Below are 11,875 nucleotides of genomic sequence, written 5' to 3' on the forward strand. Positions count from 1 at the left end.
TATATAATGTTTATATGCAGATGTACAGACATAATAAATATGATCTTCTTTGCACACTGGTTTGAAGGTTTAGCAGTGGATAACTTTTCCATTTAGCAGTGGATAATAAATACCCAAAATTTCCCTTTGAATGCCTGATATATGTCACTGCCAACAAACCCTCTCCAACCTCCCCAAATTCTAAGCCAAGAATATTTTACATATTGAGCCCTTCCACTCAGGTGAGATTCCCAGGCAATTTGGGGGGACTGGACCTGGCAAATGCAGCCCACACAGAGTGCCATAGCACTGGATGAAGTGAGTCAAAGGGGTTGAGATGTCCCGATAACAGAGCACAGAGCAGTACCATGGCCCGTGTCCAGCAACCAGGAGAAACTGAATGAGGAGGGCCTCAAATAAGCCAAGGCTGCATTTGCTAGCAGGGGGTGAGGGAGTCCAGGCTGTCTGGCCTCTGTGCTCCATGCCTTCCAATGGGGCAGGGTCCAGTGGAGCAAGCTTACCAGACAACCAGCCAAAGGTGGGTAGGAGGGAACAGCATTTCTGGAGGAGTTGATTCCCAGAACATCTCCATCCTTAAAGGCAGTGAGCAGAATGGAAAGCACTAGAGAAGTCATCACCCAGGACTTGAGTGAGCAATGAGACTTGCTAGAAGAGACCAATTTCAAACAAAGAAATAAAAGTATTCTAGTTAAACGTCTATATTTGGAAAAAAAAGAAAACCATAATTAGAGCATTGAAGCCCCACAGTCTAGAAACCTACATGTGTCTTACCCCATGGGCTAAGGGCAGCACACCTGTACTGGGAGGTGTGATTGGGGTATAAGACATAGATGGCAGCATCTGGCCAAAGTGGTATCACTTTGTACTTCTTTCCCTCTTTTTCTTCTCTTGTTCCTCTGAGGAGCTCTAAACCAAACACTTTTTTGAGAATAGAGACCTTATTTCCCAGCTACCTCCAATAAATCCCTGCACATCACAATTCCACAATTCCACCATGAATGTGTTGAGTCAGCAGTATTGCAGTAGAAGACCTTTGCCATGTGACTTATTACAACCTCTGAGGTTTCAAGCAAGCTCAGAGCAAAAAGACCCTGGAATCAGTCACAAATCCCTGGAAGAAACCAAGTTGCAGATCAGGGCATGGTCTCCTCAAAGACAAGGAGTAGAGACCTTGGAAGAGATTGCCAAATGAAAGGCCAGGGTCTGGAGGGCCTTGGATGGGAAAATCTGACCTCTACAAAAACCTCAAGGATCACACACTAATGGGCTTTCCAGAAAGACTTTAAGACAGAAAAGCCCGAGGAAGTACTGGTCTAGCATATGAACCTTTAAAGAGAAACCACATCTGTGGTCTTCTGTTGCCGCGGGCAGGGATTATGACTCAAATGTTTGTTCTTTGCTGTCTTCCTCCACACCTCTCAAAACACAAAAGTCCTTTTACCTGTTCAGAAGGGGAGCCTGTGTAGGTGTTGGCATTGCAGGGATGGAGGGGCTAATGGAAGCAGGACAAGAGGGAAGAGTGGGTCCAGAACGTAGGCGCCACCTGTTTGGAACATTTTGCTCATTATTCTCATTTGTCCGTGGTTGAATGAGTTGGCACGTGTGACTGGGTAAAGCATTGGAAGGGAGGCTGCAGCCTGACCTCAGCACCCAGGAAATGTCAAATGGAAGAAGCGGGAGATGGGTCAGGGGATTTGTCTTTGGGCTTCCCTCCAAAGAAGGAAAGCTGGAATGAAAGATGTTCCTTCCACAAAGATCTAAAAGTCAGAGGGTCAAATTGATGAATTTGTGAAATTGGAGGAACTGGCAACAAGAAATCTCCCAGAAATCATGGGGGAAGATGGTGAGATAAATGCACACATTGGAAAAATATATGCTAAAATGTCAGGTTGAGGCTCCCACCAAACCTGGCAGCCTCCAGTAATATTACCCAACCACAGTGGGTTGACCCTGGCTACTCATCCGGATGCCCCATGGACTGTGAGCTCCAAGCAGGGGCTGGGCATGGGGACATCTCTCTGTCTTCCTGCAATGAACAGTAATGAAGCTTTGTACCCTCCTTAAGGGACTTCCATTGGGGAAGACAAGACAAATAAAAAGCCATCAGCCCCTAATGTGATCATACCTGTGGAACTGAACTGAGATTCATTCCTGCAACTGGACAACTTCATGGGGTGGGCACAGAGGGCAATTTAGTTGCATTTTGAAGGAGGGACAGAATCTTCATAGGAACTAAAGATGTGGGGCAACTTTTGAGACTGGATCACTGGTTCTCAGAACAAATGGAGCAGATGAGTTGAGAGGGTGCCACAGAATGAACCACAAATGAAGAAGTTTCTTGGCTCACAATTCTCTGACACTTGGGTTCTCCATACCAAGCAATTCTCCATTTCTCTGCAGGCACCTACTAGATGTCCTGCAACTTTAACCAAGATTGACAACAATAACTACCCAGAGTTAGTGTGGCTGGCACAGTTGAAGTTTCAGTTACACAAAATTCCCCCCACTTTAGATCATCAGTTACTCATACTTCTGTCTGATTTGAATACAATCAGAGGTTCCCATGATCCATTCTTCAAGCTCAGTAATTTGCTACAATAACTCACAAAGCCCAGTGAAACAATTTACTGCTACTGGTGTATTACAAAATACAGTATAAAAGATACAAATGCACAGCCAGCTTAGAGGGACGTAGGTAAGGTTTAAAGGGTAGTGAGGATAGTTTGGGGCTTGCCACCCTCTGGCATGTTGATGCCTTCACCAACCCAGATGGTCTCCAGATTCTTTTGTTTTTATGGTGGTTCCATTATATAGACATCATGAATTTAATCTTAGGCTGTTGATGATTAATTCAGTCCTTCAGTCCCCTCTCCTCCCTGGAAGTTACAGGGTGGACTTGAAATATCCAACTCTCTGAACACATGGCTGATTCCTCTGGCAACCAGCCCCCATGCTAAAACTACCTAGAGGCCTCACCGTGAGTCACCTCATTAGCACAGATTCAGGTATGGTTGAAAGTGCTTTATTATGAGTAACAAGAAACACTCCTCTACCCCCACCCTTCAGGAAACTCCAGGGGTTTCAGAAGCTCTGATAGGAACAGAGAATGAAAACTAAACATGTCCTTGTTACATCACAATACCCCAGTGTTTGAGGACTCTGTTCTGGTCCTGGCTAGCAGTTGCAGGTACAGAGTGTAAAAGGTTCACGGCATCTAGAATCCCTCTTTCTGGAGCTCAGCTGGGGCTGCACATTCTACCTTAAATGGTCTTTTCTCAATGTACTCTCAACCCCACCTAACATCAGAGAGGTCCGGGTTTCGCTTTTCGTCCTAAGTCCCTTCCTACCACATGCCAGGCTGCAGGTTGGCTTCCGATCCCAGTCAGGGCCAACAGAATCCTTGTTCTTCATTTGCCTGTCGGAGGCCAGTGGCTGATGTCTGACCAGATCTGGATGCCTGAGCTATCCTGAGGGTGCCCAGCGACTACCTGGCTGGTTCCGTCGATACTAGCCCTGTACAGATGGCCACAGTGGTGGCAGCGGTTAAGGGAGGGAACTGCCCTTCACAAAACTCTTCCCTCTACTTCTATCCACACCCAAAACCCACTCCCAAGGGAAGATCTGGAACCTCATCATGCCAAGGAGTACTAGCTATTGGCAGTGTACGAGGAGTTTGTGTGTGGAGCAAAGGGCTTCCTGTCACTGCCAGCAATCCCTACTAGGCACTTTCATCATTCAAAGTCCTTTCTCCACAGACCACCAGGAATTTTATGTCTGATCCCTTCTGCCAGGACCAGCCTCTCCTACTCTTGGACTGCCCATCCTCACAGCCTCATTCAGAGCAGTTCAGCTCAGCCCCAGCTCTGCCTGGGGCCTTCATAAGCAAAACACCATAAATGAGGACTTTCTTCCCTGGCAGCCACACAGATGAGGAAAGGGGACTCGCTCTTGGTCAGAGGCACAGGCAGGGGAGCAGGGAGGCTGCAGACTCAGTGTCCTGGTCACCAGTCACCAGGCAGAACCAACTGGCTCCTGTAAAACAGATGTGGGACTTCCTCCCTCAAATAATGTCAAGTTCTAAACTTCCAGGCTTCCCCTCCAAGGTAGGCAGTCCTAAGATCTCATGGCAAGGAGCTCTGAAGGTGAACTCAGAGCCCCCTGTAGGATTCCAGCCTGCTCTTCTTGCAGTTGAAGAGGGAAGAGCCTGCCATTCCCTGTGCCCTCCCTCTAACAAGTGCCCCTGTGTGTTTGAAGAATGCAGTTAAGTCATTCTTGAGCTTTCTCATCTCCAAACAAAAATCTCAGCCCCTGTAACCTTTCTTGGCAAATTTTAAGGCCCATAGGCAGAAGAAAAGTCAAACAAAAACATCTGATGGGACAGGTTTCCTATCTGCGACACAGGCTCTGAGTTCTGAATGTGGGCTTTCATTCCATGTAAATTCAGTAGCTTCAAGTGTTGCAGCAAGTGAGAAACCAGGTACTGCTGCTTGAGCCCCGAGGTGTGTGCGCTGCAAGGCCCCGAGGGAGTGCTTGGCTGACCTTGTGTTTCTTCTGGGTTCAGATTCATTTGGGTGGTTGGAATGGCACATTGATTGGGAGGGACGCAAGAGCAGGTCTCTGCTCAAACTTCCTGCCCAGGTTTCCCTGGGATGGGACGGCCCCAACAGCCTCAGGAGCCAGGCAGCCTGCTGGGAAGGCTGCCCTCTGACCTCACAGAAGCCAGCAAGACCGGTTTCCCAAGTATTCTCTGGGGTGGGGAGGCAGGAGGCTGGTAACCTTACCCTTCACTAGCTCTCCCTGGGGAAACTTCCGGTTACTTTTAAATCAGAGAGGCTGCCTGCACAGAGTGCCCTCAGCAGGGTTGTCTGATCCCTTTCAAAGCCCTCCCCTTGGTGTTTTTCTCAGGTACCTTTCCTGCATTTCCACTGGGCTGTCCTGAGACACCCGAGGTGAGCATGTTTCTCTGTTCTCCATTTTGCCTGCCTTGGGTGGCCTTCCCATGGCTGAGGGTCCTTTTGTTCACAGGGCTTCTTTCTTTCTTCAAAACCCAGTGTTGGTCCCTTCTCCTGAGCCTCCAGCATAGGGGAGTCACTTTGCAAGTTCATACCGTCTCTTAAGCAAAGCAAATTTTTTTTTTTTAATGAAGAGGAAAATTTTTTTGGACAGTGCCAGAATTCTGTGTGCCATTCTAGTTTTACCCAGGAGTAGACTGAGAATAGGAGTGAATTCATGCAGAGTGCCACCCTCAGTTAGTCTGCACCTTGCCCTCCTGCTCACTGCTCAGGCCGGGAGCGCCTAGCTTTGCAACAGCAAACTTGACTAAGAGCAACAAAATCCTAAATAGTATTCAAGACTGGTGTCAGGCCAAAGAGAAAGCACATTTCCCAGTGCTGGGGAAAACACTGGCTGTGTGGAATTTTCAACAGCAAGGGAGTGGGTTTCAAATGTGGCACCTCCACTCAAGTTCTCAAAAGTTTTGGCTGTATGAAAAATGTAGCCTAGGGATGACTTAGAACTTACTTTGTGCCCTCCGCCAACCCCCAGAGAGAAGAATGTCCACCTGTGGCTCCTGCAGCTACTGGATAGGAAGCTTCTGGCAGGAACACATCTGCCTTCCTCTTATATCCCTTGCATCCAGGACTGTCCTTGGCACTTGGAGGCTGTGAATAAATATTCTCAACTTTGCTGAACACTTGAATTTACTCATTAGTGATGTACAGTCCCACTTGGATTTTTATGGTAAGCCCTAGGGCTTACTACACGCACTACACTGTGGATGGCAGCAGGCATCCTAAGATTTTTAGAAAATGATGTGCCAAAGATGTGTTCACAGAAGCAAAGATCCTTTTTCCAAATTCCTGTTTTCTCAAAGCAATTTTTCCTAAAGCAAATTCTTCAGGATGCCAATTTCTCAAGGTGTCAATGTAGAAAGAAAAAGAGAAAACATTTTGGTGGTCAGATGAATTCAGGATCAGATTAGTCTGGCTTCTTTAGCACAGGATTTCCCTCTTCTTCTTTTTCTTCTTTTTTTAAAAAGCTTTGTTGGAATAGCATTTCTATGTCAGGAAGTTGACCAGTTCATTAGCTTTTGGTATATTTGCAGAGTTGTGCGGTCATCTCTAAGTTGTTACTGCAGAACATTTTCATCACTCCAAAAAGAAACCCTGTGGCCATTGGTGATGACTCCCCATACATACATACCCTTCCCCCAACTTAGGCAAACACAAATCTACTTTCTGTCTATATAGGTTTGCTTATTCTCACTATCTGCCACATAAGTGAAATCATACCATACGTGACCTTCTGGGTTATAGCCAGCTTTCATGCACGTGTAGCATGTGTCAGTACATCAATCCTTCTTACTGAGCAGTAGGATTCTGTTAAAGGAACATGCCTCATTTTGTTTACCTGTTCATCAGTGGATGGATGTTTGAATTGTTTCTACTCTTTGACTACTCTGAATAATGCTGCTATAAACATTTATTAACATGTTTTGTGTGAACATGTTTTCAATTCTGCATTTAACTTTGAGGAACTACAAAGCTGTTTTCCAAAGTTGCTGCACTGTTCTACATTCCCACCAGCAATGTAACTGACCGTTCTCATTTCTCTATAGCATTTACCAATGTTCCTTATTGACCCTCTATTTTATATTGTTTTCCTAGTGGGTGTGAAGTGGTTTGGATATGCATTTCCCTCATGGCTAATGAGATTGAGCCTCCTTTCCTGGGCTTTGAAACCTTTGATGCATGCTGTGAATCTTCAAAAGTCAGCACAGTAGGCAGCAGTTGTTCCTAAAGGTATGGGGGTTTGGGATCATCCTGGCAGAGGGTAGCCCCTGAAATACAAATGCACACCCCAAAGCCTGTCCCTACTTAGCAGTGTGAGTTTGGTGGATATATTTAAATCATTATTTTTGTAAATTTCACTCAAAGTAAAGAAATATTAACTCTTTACAGCTTCACATGAAACTTTATGAAGGGTAATTTTAGCTAAAAGAAAACAAGAAAACATAATCTATCTTTGAAAAAATTGTGAAAATTCCATTGTTGACAGAGATGGTTGAGGAAGTTGGACCCAATGTGTTCCTTCTTCTAGCAGTCGCCAAGTGCTACAGGATTGTCCTGTTGCTTCCGTCTCCGAAATTGTTCAGGCCAAGCCCAAGTCTTGGCGCTGGGCCTCTTGGTCATGATGATCTCTCTTGGGGACTCCAAGCATGGGGGTGGTTCCACAGTGGCATGGGGCAGCACTCTGCTCTGCCCCAACACTGCAGTAATGGCCTAGGTCTTGGAAATCAAACAGACCTTCGGCCAGAATTTCTCAGGTGTTGGCTGAGCTAAGCAGTGCCCACCTGTCGGTCCACACATTGTTCCAGTGTCTTCCCAGATGCATCCTCCCTCTGTCTAGTTTTTCCAACAGGAAGTTGGGCCATAGAGCTAACTGTGGCCTCCCATCTTTTGGGGTTCTTCTGCTTGCCCTGTGATTATGGGTGCTTGGGGTCCTCCAGAGGCCTTCCTGAAGTCCATCATCATGGTTTCCAGACTCACTGTCCTCAATTCCCACTGCATACCTGCCCCACCAACCAGTCACAGCCTCTCATATGAACCCTGTGAGAAATCCCTTGCCAGAGGCTGAAATTTTTCCTTTAATAGAATTTGAATGTGTCCTTTCATCTAACACCTAAAACCATGGCAGGAACTATTTTTATAATAGAGCGACAGAGATCAAAAGGGGAGCATTTGGGTGTTCTGTAGCTTGTGGACACAACCTTGGCTGAACCTGCAGGTGAGCTGGTTAGCACAAGCCACTATTTTGCTGTTCTCCTAGTATTCTTTGTGTAAAGTCAATGATACCTACCTACTTGGTGCTTTTTATAGATCACTTTTCATCACCTCTAGCCTCTCCCTCTAAAGAATGAGCATAACTGGTCTTGCCAGGTTATCTGGGCCACACTCACTGCATCTTTCTCTTCTGCTTCAGGGTAAGAAAGGACCTCAGCTTCCTAAAGGGACAAAAAGACCTCCAGGATGAGGGACAGGCACTTTGGGTAATGCCAAGATGATTGCATTTTTCTTCAAAACTTTATTATAAGGCTTTATAATTTACTTAAATTTGCTATTGTTTATGACAAAGCCATCTTAAGCAGTGGGACTGGTATCAAGATAGATGTATAGATCAATGAAGCAGAATTGGGAGTCCAGAAGCAGTCCAGATTACTATTTATGTAGAAATCTATTTTTGACAAATCTCCAAGGAAATTCACTGTAGAAAGCATAATCTTCAATAAATGGTGCAGGAAAAAATGAGCAGCCATATTAAAAAAAAAAAAGTAAAAGAAACCTAATTCTTACTTTGCACTATATAAAAAGTTAATTCAAAACAGATCATAGACATAAATGTAAGCGCTAACTCCTAGATGAAAACAGAAGAAAATGTTAGTGACCTTGGCTTTGGCACCAATCAAATACAGATAAATACAGATCATAAAAGAAATAATCTATTCACTGGGTCTCATCAAAACAAAAACCAAATGTCTGCTCTTCAAAAAACACTTAGGAGAATGAAAAGGAAAGCCACAGACTGAGATAAAATATTTGCAAAACACATATATAATACAAAGACTTACAGCCTTGTATTTATAAAGAAGTTATTTACAAGAAGACAAATAACACAATTGCTTAAATGGACAAAAGATCTAAACAGATGTTTCACCGAAGAATGTATTGGGGTAGCAAATAAGAACATGAAAAGAACCTCACCATACGTAGTCATTAGAGAAATGCAAACTACAACCACAATGAGATACCACTAAACACCCACTAGAGTGGATAAAATGAAAAAGACTGACCATACCAAGTGTTCGAAGGACGTGAAACAACAGGAACTGCTGGTAGGAATGGAAAATAGTATGACCACACTGAAGAGGATATTATCAGTTTTTTAAAAATATATCTACCATATGACTCAGCCATTCCACCCCTGGTTATTTACACCCTACTAAAAAATGAAAACATACATTCACACAAAGACTTGCACCCAAATGTTCATAACAGCTTTATTTGAAATTGTCAAAAACAACCCAAATGAATCCAGCAGAGGACTGGGTTAGCAAATTGTGATGTATCCACACAAATGGAATGCTACTCAACAATAAAACAAAAGGAACTATTGCTATAAATAAAAACATAATGGAACCGCAAAATAAATATCATGAATAAGAAAAGACAGGCAAAAAAGTATACATTATACGATTCCAATTACATAAAATTCCAGAAAATGCATCTAATTTATAGTGCCAGAAAGTGGATCTGTAATTGCCTATTGGAGGAGGGGGCTGGAGAGCTGGAGGAAGGAACTAAAAAGGGACAGAAGAAAACTTTTGGAGGTTTTGTATAGGATCATCATCTTAATTGTGATGATGGTGTTAGAGGTGTATACATTTGTCAAGCCTTCTCAAATATACACTTTAATTATATACAGTTTATTATGTGGTAATTACTCTTACAAAGCTATCACAAAACTAATAGAACCCTTATCTCCTGGAGATATTCACTGAATGTTCTACAAACAAAATCACTGAAGGGTTGAAATTTGCTTCAAGATAATATATGTAGTAAAGTAGGTGGTGACATTGATATAAGGGCGATATGAAACTTAGGCAAATGTTGGCAACTGTTGAGTAGGTTCATTTTCACATGTTTGAAATATTACATTTTAAAATGCCACTAAGAACAATGAGTTTGTGGCATTTTAGCTTGCCTTATGCCCATCACCCTCTCTCCAGTTCCAAGGTAGCTTTGAATCAATAACTTACAATTATGGAGAAAACCAGTCTGGTGTTTCTCTGAAAAAATGCCACTTGCAAGTCTGTCCTTATTTAATCTGATTTAGAGTTTGCCCAGTGTGAAAAATCATTTCCTCTAGTCCATTGTTAAAAAACATTTAGAGGCAATTGTTTAACTTTATAGAAGTTTGAGGCATTGGATAACAAAGCAAAAGATAAGCTAACCAAGGAGCTTAAAGTAAAAACTGGGGAATATGCTATACCTATGAGATTTGCAAAGCTCTAACATATTCTATTCTGGGGAATCTAGAAGTCCATGAGCATGAATAAGTAAGGCTTTTCACAGACCTGTGTGGTGTGCATATGTAGACAGAAACCATTAGGTCTTAGGATGTCACTCTGGCTTCACCAAGATTCTGCACAAATTGGAGGCTAAAGGAGAGATGTTGGCTGCTTGTCTGAGTGGTAAAGGGGCCCCAAAATGCTCACCTCACCAAAGACCAGCAGACTTATTTGTTCTAGACCTTTAAGAAAATCTCTGTCCAATCATTAGTTGACCATTAAACTAATCAAGTGGAGTCTTTAGTAGCTACACAAGATAAAGTATGCAAACTTTACAAAATTGCATCAAAAAAATCACTAAACAAATAACAACAAACCTGGGGAGTGAAAGCAAGAGTCTGATTTCCAGAATTGCCACATGTTATTTAAAAGATCTAGTTTTCAACAAACAAATAAGACATGTAAATAAATAAGAAAGTATGGTTTGTACAAAGGGAAAAAAGTAGCTAATGGAAACTGTCTCCAAGAAAACCCAGACACAGGACTTATTAGAAAAATCTCTAAATTTAGTTCAAAGAGCTGAAGGAAACCAAGTCTAAGGAACTGAAGGGAAGTATAAGAATGATGTATCATTTACTAGAGAATAAGGAGAAATTGTAAAAAGAACCAAATGGAAATTCTGAAGTTGAAAAATACAATAAATGAAATGGAAAATTGACTAGAATAGCAAAAAAGTAGATGTGATCGGGTGGAAGAAAGAATCAGCAAACTTGAAGAGAGGTCAGTTGAGATTATCCCAAATTGAGAAACAGAAAGAAAAAATAATGAAAAGCCTCAGAAAACTATGGGCCACCCGAAAGCATACCAACATATACAGAATAGGGAAGTAGAAAAAAGGAAAGGAACCAAAAAAAAAAAAAAAAAAGCTGAAGAAAGAATGCCTATAAACCTCTCAAATTTTATGAAAAACATTAAATTACACATCCAAGAAGCTGGACTCCAAGTATGATACACTAGAGACATCCACACCTAGATACATCATTATCAAAATATCAAAAGACAAAAAGAGAATCATGAAAACTTTAAATTCTTTTTTTTATTATTTTTAATTTTTTTTTTTAAAGATTTACTTATTTATCTATACAAGCACTGGGTACAATCAGAAGCGCGGGAGGGTGAGAGAATTCACCAGAGCCAGAGCGGGGAGCAGAGCAGGCAGAAGGACCGAAGTACACTGCTGAGGGGAGCAGTGGGTGCGGCAGGAGAGGTCTGTGCGCCATGTGGGACCCTCCTCCGGTGGCTGGGGAGCAGCTGGGGATCGAACCGGCGCTTACAGAGGCTGCGGGCAGCTTGGCAACACAGCGCTCAACGGCTGCACCACTGGGGAGGCCTGAAAACTTTAAATTCTTGAGAGAGAAGAACCTTATCACACACAAGTCATTCTCAATAAGATTAATAACTGATTTCTCCTCAGGAACTGTGGAAACCAGAAGGTAGCGGAATGACATATAAAAAGTGCTAAAATGAAAATAACTACCAACTAAGAATTCTACATCCAGCAAAATATTCATTTAAAAATGAAGAAATTAAGGCAAGAGTGGAATTAAAAAAAAATCTGAAAGAATGTGTCACTGACAGATTTGCCCTACTAGAATTATGGCATAGAGTCCCTCAGGATGAAATGAAGACACTAGACATCATCTAAATTAGTAAAGGTAACTGCATAGATAATAAAAGACAATATAAACGTACTTTTTGATATGAACTCTTTTTTTCCTTTCCCATTTGATTGGCGATGTCTACATAAAG

General features: G+C 42.7%; 1 long non-coding RNA gene across 1 annotated transcript; it reads left to right on the forward strand.

Moving 5' to 3' along the window:
* Nucleotides 1-4,872: 4,872 nt before the first annotated feature.
* LOC129146910 (uncharacterized) lies at nt 4,873-11,675 on the forward strand. The gene is made up of 4 exons (XR_008554274.1): nt 4,873-4,949; nt 6,666-6,800; nt 7,981-8,047; nt 11,541-11,675. It is a non-coding gene; the product is annotated as an uncharacterized LOC129146910 (long non-coding RNA).
* The last annotated feature ends 200 nt before the right edge of the window (nt 11,676-11,875 follow it).

Source organism: Talpa occidentalis, unplaced genomic scaffold, assembly GCF_014898055.3.
Source record: "Talpa occidentalis isolate TD23 unplaced genomic scaffold, MPIMG_talOcc4v2.1 talOcc4.5, whole genome shotgun sequence".
NCBI lineage: Eukaryota > Metazoa > Chordata > Mammalia > Eulipotyphla > Talpidae > Talpa > Talpa occidentalis.